The following is a 10,349-nucleotide window of genomic DNA, read 5'->3' on the forward strand; positions in this document are numbered from 1 at the left end:
AGAAAGAGAGAAGGAGAGAGAAAGGGGGAGAGAGAGGAGAGAGGAAGAGAGAGAGAGATGCCAGAGGAGGTTAAAGGTTAAGAAAAACAAGAAATAGGTAAACACGCACACCCACATACACAGATGAGCAGAGGCCCAGCAGAGAGATAAGCAGAGAGATAAGCAGAGGCCCAGCGAAGAGATAAGCAGAGAGATAAGCAGAGAGATGAGCAGAGGCCCAGCGAAGAGATAAACAGAGAGATAAGCAGACAGATGAGCAGAGGCCCAGCAGAGAGATAAGCAGAGAGATAAGCAGACAGATGAGCAGAGGCCCAGCAGAGAGATAAGCAGAGAGATAAGCAGAGAGATAAGCAGACAGATGAGCAGAGGCCCAGCAGAGAGATAAACAGAGAGATAAGCAGAGAGATAAGCAGAGGCCCAGCAGAGAGATAAGCAGAGAGATAAGCAGAGAGATGAGCAGAGGCCCAGCAGAGAGATAAGCAGAGAGATAAGCAGAGAGATGAGCAGAGGCCCAGCGAAGAGATAAACAGAGAGATAAGCAGAGGCCCAGCAAAGAGATAAGCAGAGGCCCAGCAGAGAGATGAGCAGAGGCCCAGCAGAAAGTTAAGCAGAGGCCCAGCGAAGAGATAAACAGAGAGTTAAGCAGAGGCCCAGCAGAGAGATGAGCAGAGGCCCAGCAGAAAGTTAAGCAGAGGCCCAGCGAAGAGATAAACAGAGAGATGAGCAGAGGCCCAGCAGAGAGATAAGCAGAGCGATAAGCAGAGGCCCAGCAAAGAGATAAGCAGAGGCCCAGCAAAGAGATAAGCAGAGGCCCAGCAGAGAGATGAGCAGAGGCCCAGCAAAGAGATAAGCAGAGGCCCAGCAAAGAGATAAGCAGAGGCCCAGCAGAGAGATAAGCAGAGGCCCAGCAGAGAGATAAGCAGAGGCCCAGCGAAGAGATAAACAGAGAGATGAGCAGAGGCCCAGCAAAGAGATAAGCAGAGGCCCAGCAGAGAGATAAGCAGAGGCCCAGCGAAGAGATAAACAGAGAGATGAGCAGAGGCCCATCAGAGAGATCAGCAGAGATTCAAGCAGAGGACCAGCAGAGAGATATGCAGAGGCCCAGCAGAGAGATCAGGAGAGGCCCAGCAGAGAGATAAGCAGAGGCCCAGCAGAGAGATAAGAAGAGAGATAAGCAGAGGCCCAGCAGAGATCAGGCAGAGGCCCAGCAGAGAGATAAGCAGAGGCCCAGCAGAGAGATAAGAAGAGAGATAAGCAGAGGCCCAGCAGAGATTTAAGCAGAGGCCCAGCAGAGAGATAAGCAGAGAGATAAGCAGAGGCCCAGCAGAGAGATAAGCAGAGAGATAAGCAGAGGCCCAGCAGAGAGATAAGCAGAGAGATAAGCAGAGGCCCAGCAGAGAGATAAGCAAAGATATAAGCAGAGGCCCATCAGAGAGATAAGCAGAGATTTAAGCAGAGGCCCAGCAGAAGAAAATGCTGATCTACACTGGTTGTAGGGGAGAAACAGAGCATTGATTCTCAGAGCCACAAATGACAAATCCATTGAGGTGAGGATCTCATTGACTCTACGGCAGGAGGGGACAGGGGGAGAGCAGGGAGGTGAGGATCTCATTGACTCTACGGCAGGAGGGGACAGGGGGAGAGCAGGGAGGTGAGCTGACAGTGGGTAGGGCTGGGGATGAGGATGGGAATGGAGATGAGGCTGGGGCTGGAGATGAGGCTGGGTCTGGAGCTGGGGATGAGGCTGGGCTGGGGATGGGGATGGGGATGAGGCTGGGGCTGGAGATGAGGTTGGGGCTGGAGTTGAGGCTGGGGCTGGGGATGAAGCTGGGGCTGGGGATGAGGCTGGGGCTGGAGATGGGGATGAGGCTGGGGCTAGAGATGAGGCTGGGGCTGGGGATGAGTCTAGGGCTAGAGATGAGGCTGGAGCTGGAGATGGGGCTGGGGCTGGAGTTGAGGCTGGGGCTGGGGATGAAGCTGGGGCTGGGGATGAGGCTGGGGCTGGATTTGAGTCTGGGGCTGGAGAAGAGCCTGGGGCTGGAGATGAGCCTGGGGCTGGGGAGGGGACTGGGACTGGAGATGAGGTTGGGACTGGAGATGAGGCTGGGGCTGGAGATGAGACTGGGGCTGGGGATGGGGATGGGGCTGGGGATGGGGATGAGGCTGGGCTGGGGATGGGTATGGGGATGAGGCTGGGCTAGGGATGGGGATGGGGATGGGGATGAGGCTGGGGCTGGAGATGGGGATGAGGCTGGGGCTGGAGATGAGGCTGGGGCTGGGGATGAGGCTGGGGCTGGAGATGAGGCTGGGGCTGGAGATGAGGCTGGGGCTGGGTTGAGGCTGGGGCTGGGACTGGGGCTGGGGATGAAGCTGGGGCTGGGGGTGAGGCTGGGGCTGGATTTGAGTCTGGGGCTGGAGATGAGGCTGGGGATGGGGATGATCCTGGGGCTGGGGCTGAGGCTGGGGCTGGGGATGAGGCTGAGCCTGGAGGTGGGGATGGGCCTGGGGCTGGGGCTGGGGCTGGGGATGAGGCTGGGGCTGGGGATGGGGCTGGGGCTGGGGCTGGATTTGAGTCTGGGGCTGGAGATGAGGCTGGGGATGGGGATGAGCCTGGGGCTGGGGATGAGGCTGAGGCTGGAGGTGGGGATGGGGATGGGGATGGGGATGGGGATGGAGATGGGACTGGGAGATGGGACTGGGATGGGGATGGAGATGGGACTGGGAGATGGGACTGGGAGATGGGACTGGGATGGGGATGGAGATGGGACTGGGAGATGGGACTGGGAGATGGGACTGGGATGGGGATGGAGATGGGACTGGGAGATGGGACTGGGATGGGGATGGAGATGGGACTGGGAGATGGGACTGGGAGATGGGACTGGGAGATGGGACTGGGAGATGGGACTGGGATGGGGATGGAGATGGGACTGGGAGATGGGACTGGGATGGGGATGGGGATGGAGATGGGACTAGGACTGGGAGATGGGACTGGGAGATGGGACTGGGAGATGGGACTGGGACTGGGAGATGGGACTGGGAGATGGGACTGGGAGATGGGTCTGGGAGATGGGACTGGGATGGGGATGGGGATGGAGATGGAGATGGGACTGGGACTGGGAGATGGGATTGGGAGATGGGACTGGGAGATGGGACTAGGAGATGGGTCTGGGACTGGGAGATGGGACTGGGACTGGGAGATGGGACTGGGAGATGGGACTGGGAGATGGGACTGGGAGATGGGACTGGGAGATGGGTCTGGGAGATGGGACTGGGAGATGGGACTGGGAGATGGGACTGGGAGATGGGACTGGGACTGGGAGATGGGACTGGGAGATGGGACTGGGAGATGGGACTGGGAGATGGGACTGGGAGATGGGACTGGGAGATGGGACTGGGAGATGGGACTGGGAGATGGGACTGGGACTGGGAGATGGGACTGGGAGATGGGACTGGGAGATGGGACTGGGACTGGGAGATGGGACTGGGAGATGGGACTGGGAGATGGGACTGGGAGATGGGACTGGGACTGGGAGATGGGACTGGGAGATGGGACTGGGAGATGGGACTGGGAGATGGGACTGGGAGATGGGACTGGGAGATGGGACTGGGAGATGGGACTGGGACTGGGAAATGGGACTGGGAGATGGGACTGGGAGATGGGACTGGGATGGGACTGGGAGATGGGACTGGGAGATGGGACTGGGAGATGGGACTGGGAGATGGGTCTGGGAGATGGGTCTGGGAGATGGGACTGGGAGATGGGACTGGGAGATGGGACTGTGAGATGGGACTGGGAGATGGGACTGGGAGATGGGACTGGGACTGGGAGATGGGACTGGGAGATGGGACTGGGAGATGGGACTGGGAGATGGGTCTGGGAGATGGGTCTGGGAGATGGGTCTGGGAGATGGGACTGGGAGATGGGACTGGGAGATGGGAATGGGAGATGGGACTGGGAGATGGGACTGGGAGATGGGTCTGGGAGATGGGACTGGGAGATGGGTCTGGGACTGGGAGATGGGACTGGGAGATGGGACTGGGAGATGGGACTGGGAGATGGGACTGGGAGATGGGTCTGGGAGATGGGACTGGGAGATGGGACTGGGAGATGGGAATGGGAGATGGGACTGGGAGATGGGTCTGGGAGATGGGACTGGGAGATGGGACTGGGAGATGGGACTGGGAGATGGGTCTGGGAGATGGGTCTGGGAGATGGGACTGGGAGATGGGTCTGGGAGATGGGTCTGGGAGATGGGACTGGGAGATGGGACTGGGAGATGGGTCTGGGACTGGGAGATGGGACTGGGAGATGGGACTGGGAGATGGGACTGGGACTGGGAGATGGGAATGGGAGATGGGACTGGGAGATGGGTCTGGGAGATGGGACTGGGAGATGGGACTGGGAGATGGGACTGGGAGATGAGACTGGGAGATGGGTCTGGGAGATGGGACTGGGAGATGGGACTGGGAGATGGGTCTGGGACTGGGAGATGGGACTGGGAGATGGGACTGGGAGATGGGACTGGGACTGGGAGATGGGAATGGGAGATGGGACTGGGACTGGGAGATGGGAATGGGAGATGGGCCTGGAACTGGGAGATGGGACTGGGAGATGGGTCTGGGACTGGGAGATGGGACTGGGAGATGGGACTGGGAGATGGGACTGGGACTGGGAGATGGGAATGGGAGATGGGCCTGGAACTGGGACCATTATTGGACTCCCTCCAACTGAACATGTCATATTAATTAATTAATTCATTCATTCATTCATTCATCCTCTTCCTGTGAACCGTAGATAAGGACTGGAGTTGAAACCAAACCATTGCCTATGAATGATTCCACCTGTCCTTCATTGAGACGTTTTAACTCCCTCAGCTACCTGGGGAGGGAGGGAGGGTGCTGCAGGGTTTGGGGTGGGGTGGGGTGGAGGGGGGGTCATTTCTCCTTTACCCCCCTCCAACATCACACTCTCTTTCATTGAGGCATTTTACACCCCTTACTGAGATGGGTTGGAGGGAGGGTGCGGCAGGGTTTGGGAGGTGGGGGGGGATTCCTTTCTCCCTTTTTCTCATTACCCCCCTCAAACATCACACACACACACACACACAGAGAGAGACTAATCTGCAGGTTGTGATATGCTAATCTATCCTGTCCTGTCTGATGTCTTTGAGACGAGCAGAGCTGGAGCGAGGAGCCCCACCCAGGGACCAGGAAAGTGAGGAAGTCATTAAAGCATGCCCAGAGGGGGGCTGCCTGGGCTGGGGTGGGATGGGAGCACTTTGGGTGGGTGGGTTGAGGTGGTGTGGGTAGGGGATATCTGGTGGCTGTCCCATTCTCTCTGATCCTCTCTCTCTTCATCCCTCTGTCTCTCTCTCTTCATCCCTCTCTCTCTCTTCATCCCTCTGTCTCTCTCTCTTCATCCCTCTGTCTCTCTCTCTTCATCCCTCTGTCTCTCTCTCTTCATCCCTCTGTCTCTCTCTCTTCATCCCTCTGTCTCTCTCTCTTCCTCCCTCTGTCTCTCTCTCTTCCTCCCTCTCTCTCTCTCTTCATCCCTCTGTCTCTCTCTTCATCCCTCTGTCTCTTTCTTCATCCCTCTGTCTCTCTCTCTTCATCCCTCTGTCTCTCTCTCTTCATCCCTCTTGTCTCTCTCTCTTCCTCCCTCTGTCTCTCTCTCTTCCTCCCTCTGTCTCTCTCTCTTCCTCCCTCTGTCTCTCTCTCTTCATCCCTCTGTCTCTCTCTCTTCATCCCTCTGTCTCTCTCTTCATCCCTCTGTCTCTCTCTCTTCATCCCTCTGTCTCTCTCTCTTCCTCCCTCTGTCTCTCTCTCTTCATCCCTCTGTCTCTCTCTTCATCCCACTGTCTTTCTCTTCCTCCCTTTCTCTCTGTCTCTCTCTTCCTCCCTCTCCCTCACTCTCTTCCCCCTCTGTCTCAATCTCTTCCTCCCTCTGTCTCTCCCTCCCTCCCTCCCTCCCTCCCTCCCTCCCTCCCTCTGTGTATTCCTCCCTCTGTCTCTCCCTCCCTCCGTCTCTTCATCCCTCCTCCTCCCTCCCTCCCTCTCTCCCTCCCCTCCCTCCCTCCCTCCCTCCCTCTGTGTATTCCTCCCTCTGTCTCTCCCTCCCTCCGTCTCTTCCTCCCTCCCGCTCTCTATTCTTCCCTCTCTCTTCCTCTCTCTCTCTCTCTCTCTCTCTCTCTTCCTCCCGCTCTCTATTATTCTCTCTCTCTTCCTCCCACTCTCTCTCTGGCTCCCCCTGGGGTGGTCCTGCTAACTCTCTGACAGGCTAACAATCAGAAAAAGAGTGTGTGTGTGCGCGTGTGTGCGTGCGTGTGCTTGTGTGTGTATGTGTGAAGGATTAGTTGACAGTTGCCAATCTGCTCAGAACCTGTTTGCCTGTCATAATGTGTTTGTCACCTAAGCCGTTCGTTGAAGTGTACGGCACCTGTCATCAGTGTGTGTGTGTGTGTGTGTGTTTGTGTGTCCCATTTCTGAATTGATGTAACAGGGAACAGTTTACACAAAGATTATTGGACCGAATATGTCTTTGTCCTGAACACTATGTCACGAGGACTGACATACTTTTGGCATCAATGACATCCACTTCGCTGTCTCTCACACACACACACACACACACACACACACACACACACACACACACACACACACACACACACACACACACACACACACACACACACACACACACACACACACACACACACACACACACACACGCGTGCACACACAGACACACACACGCGTGCACACACACACACACACACGCAAACACACAGAACAACACACGCGTGCACACACACACACACACACACACACACACACACACACACACACACACACGCGTGCACACACAGACACACACACACACACACGCGTGCACACACAGACACACACACATGAGTGCACACACACACACACAATCCCTTATCCATCTGTTGTACTGTTTTTATATAATACCCTGGACAATGTGTGTGTATCCATCTGTTGTACTGTTTTTATATAATACCCCTGGACAAGTGTGTGTGTGTGTGTGTGTGTGTGTGTGTGTACCCGCGTGTGTGTGTGTGTGTGTGTGTGTGTGTGTGTGTGTGTGTGTGTGTGTGTGTGTGTGTGTGTGTGTGTGTGTGTGTGTGTGTGTGTGTGTGTGTGTGTGTGTGTGTGTGTGTGTGTGTGTGTGTTATACTACCATTAGTAGTACCATTATACTATGTTATACTACCATTAGTAGTACCATTATACTATGTTATACTACCATTAGTAGTACCATTATACTATGTTATACTACCATTAGTAGTACCATTATACTATGTCATTCTACCATTAGTAGTACCATTATACTATGTTATACTACCATTAGTAATACCATTATACTATGTTATACTACCATTAGTAGTACCATTATACTATGTTATACTGCCATTGATTGCCATCTTTCTTAGTTTCAATTTGACAAAAATATACATATAAATAAATAAATATACTTCCTGCACTTAAATATAAATATATATATATATATATAGAGAGAGAGAGAGGGGGGGGAGAGGCAGAAAGAGAGAGAGGGGGAGAGAGAGAGAGAGACAGAAAGAGAGAGAGAGGAAGAGAGAGAGAGGCAGAAATAGAGAGAGGAGAGAGAGAGAGAGAGAGAGATGCAGAAAAAGAGAGAGGGAGAGAGAGAGAGAAACATAGACAGAAAGAGAGAGAGATATATAGACAGAGAGAAAGAGATAGAGAGAGAGAGAGAGAGAGAGAGAGAGAGAGAGAGAGAGAGAGAGAGAGAGAGAGAGAGGGGGAGAAAGGGATTGAGAAACAGACAATAGAAATAGATCTCTCTCTGCATGGCTGCATGGAGACAGTTAACTACTAAACCTCCCTATATGTCTCCCATCAGAAGACCATGAGCTGTTAAATAGTAAGGAATATAACACACAGACACACACTGTTTAATAGCAGGAAATATAACCTCTTCATTTGTCACAGGCCATAATCACATTGTTACTCACCTTTAATGGTCAGGTGTAAAACCATAGTGTGAAATCACATTGATGTCTGTCAGACCGGTGTGTGTGTGTGTGTGTGTGTGTGTGTGTGTGTGTGTGTGTGTGTGTGTGTGTGTGTGTGTGTGTGTGTGTGTGTGTGTGTGTGTGTGTGTGTGTGTGTGTGTGTGTGTGTGTGTGTGTGTGTGTGTGTGTGTGTGTGTGTGTGTGTGTGTGTGTGTGTGTGTGTGTGTGTGTGCGTGTTTGTGAGCGTGTGCGTGCGTGTGTGTGCGTGTGTGTGTGTGTGTTTGCCATGCAGGGAGTTAGACAAGTCTCTAAGAAAATCCTCATTAGAGCTATAACAGTCCAAGTGCAAAGGTCCAGACAGCCTGTACAGATGTAGCATCTTAATTTGATCACTCTTTTGTTTCTGAGAAGATTCCTGCACAACCGGAAATGCAAACGTGCAGTGTATTCAGGGTTTTAAAAAGGCTTCTAAAGTTTGTAATTTTCACTTAACATTTCAGATTTGCTAAAAAATGTATCAACCCCTACTAAAACTACCATTAATTATAATCCACATAATAATGAACAAATTCTGGTGCAGCAGGATTCAAATTAAGATCTTACATCTGTAGCTAACATGAAGACGGAAACAGAAATGTGTAATGTCTGCGGAGAAGGCAGGGAGAATGAATTATTGAAAATGCTAATAGGATTTTAAAACACTCAACACAGGCCTATCATTTAACACACCCATCATTTTAACACACCCCACACACACACCCATCATTTTAACACACCCCACACACGCACACATCATTTTAACACATCCCACACACACACCCATCATTTTAACACACCCCACACACACACACATCATTTTAACACACCCCACACACACAAATATCATTTAACACACCCATAATTTTAACACACCCCCCACACAAACACATCATTTTAACACACCCCACACACACACATCATTTTAACACACCCCACACACACACACATCATTTTAACACACCCCACACACATCATTTTAACACACCCTATACCCATCATTTTAACACACCCCACACACACCCATCATTTAACACACCCCACAGATACCCATCATTTTAACACACCCCACACACACCCATCATTTTAACACACCCCACACACACCCATCATTTTAACACACCCCACACACACCCATCATTTTAACACACCCCACAGATACCCATCATTTTAACACACCCCACACACACCCATCATTTTAACACACCCCACAGATACCCATCATTTTAACACACCCCACACACAACCATCATTTTAACACACCCCACACCTACACATCATTTTAACACACCCATCATATTAACACCCATCATATTAACACACCCATCATATTAACACACCCATCATATTAACACCCATCATTTTAACACACCCATCATATTAACACACCCATCATATTAACACCCATCATATTAACACCCATCATATTAACACACCCATCATATTAACACACCCATCATATTAACACACCCATCATATTAACACACCCATCATATTAACACACCCATCATATTAACACACCCGTCATTTTAACACACCCATCATATTAACACACCCATCATTTTAACACACCCATCATTTTAACACACCCATCATATTAACACACCCATCATTTTAACACACCCATCATTTTAACACACCCATCATATCATATTAACACACCCATCATTTTAACACACCCATCATTTTAACACACCCATCATATTAACACACCCATCATATTAACACACCCATCATATTAACACACCCATCATATTAACACACCCATCATTTTAACACACCCATCATATTAACACACCCATCATTTTAACACACCCATCATTTTAACACACCCATCATTTTAACACACCCGTCATTTTAACACACCCATCATTTTAACACACCCATCATATTAACACACCCATCATTTTAACACACCCCAAACACAAAAAATTAAGAAAAACCCTGGAATGAGTAGCTGTTGTAAAACATTTGACTGGTGTTGTATATATGTATTGAAAAAGTGTTTTTCCCAAATGTAGTGCACTGGGCCTCTGCTACTCCTGCGTTAGCAGACCGACAGAAACGTCTTCAGAGTAGGTGTATGTTCGTCATCCGTATAAAATACTAGTCTTTGCCAGAACAACAGGCTACCTGGAGAGATATGATTGATCATGTTTATATTCCAGATAGGACTAGTTTGGCTGTTTACTGACTATATGTTTATGAAAGGTAAACAACTGTAACATCGCACTGCCTTCAGTATCACGGGAGGAAGACGTAGAAATATTACGACACATTTATTAGGATGTTTGTGAGGAA

Source organism: Oncorhynchus gorbuscha, linkage group LG11 (genome assembly GCF_021184085.1).
Source record: "Oncorhynchus gorbuscha isolate QuinsamMale2020 ecotype Even-year linkage group LG11, OgorEven_v1.0, whole genome shotgun sequence".
NCBI classification, from domain to species: domain Eukaryota; kingdom Metazoa; phylum Chordata; class Actinopteri; order Salmoniformes; family Salmonidae; genus Oncorhynchus; species Oncorhynchus gorbuscha.